Source organism: Heptranchias perlo, chromosome 20 (genome assembly GCF_035084215.1).
Source record: "Heptranchias perlo isolate sHepPer1 chromosome 20, sHepPer1.hap1, whole genome shotgun sequence".
NCBI lineage: Eukaryota > Metazoa > Chordata > Chondrichthyes > Hexanchiformes > Hexanchidae > Heptranchias > Heptranchias perlo.
In genome coordinates, this window is record NC_090344.1 from 25,257,358 (window position 1) to 25,257,961 (window position 604).

The following is a 604-nucleotide window of genomic DNA, read 5'->3' on the forward strand; positions in this document are numbered from 1 at the left end:
AGTGACTCACCTTCTAACTCCCTAAAGCCGTTCAACCATTTACAAGGCGCAAGTTGAGTGAGTTGGAATACTCATGTGATGATCATGGACCTGAAACGTTAACTCGGTTTCTATGTCGAAAGATTCTGCCTGACCTGCTGAGGATATCCACATTTCCAGTTTTTATTTCAGATTGGCAACATAGCCAGAATGTTAATTTTGAATAAAGGGGGTTTCGCATATTTCTGCATGCGATGAGGTGGCCGAGAGGTTAAGGCGATGGACTGCTAATCCATTGTGCTCTGCACGCGTGGGTTCGAATCTCATCCTCGTCGTTATTGCGTTTAAGTTTTGTTTCTCCCATTCAGTCCACCCAGAAGGTCTGGTCAAAGTCCCATCCTTCTCGAAACGGCAGACGGAGGGTTTTGCATTGTTTGCTGAAATCAGCAACAGTTCCTTCCAGGAAGGTGTTGAGATTGTGAGATTGTGAGATCGCGAAATATCAGAGTGTACATTGGTGTCATTGTAAAATGAGTAAATTTTATGGTCAACGTAAGAGAAACTTACGTCCCATAATTATGATTTATGTCCGGATCATTTCGTGTCTGTGTCTGTTTAAAAGGGA

General features: G+C 43.0%; 1 non-coding gene across 1 annotated transcript; it reads left to right on the top strand.

Annotated features, from left to right (window-relative positions):
- The first annotated feature begins 232 nt into the window (after positions 1-232).
- trnas-gcu (transfer RNA serine (anticodon GCU)) lies at positions 233-314 on the top strand. Its single transcript has one exon. It is a non-coding gene; the product is annotated as a tRNA-Ser (tRNA).
- The last annotated feature ends 290 nt before the right edge of the window (positions 315-604 follow it).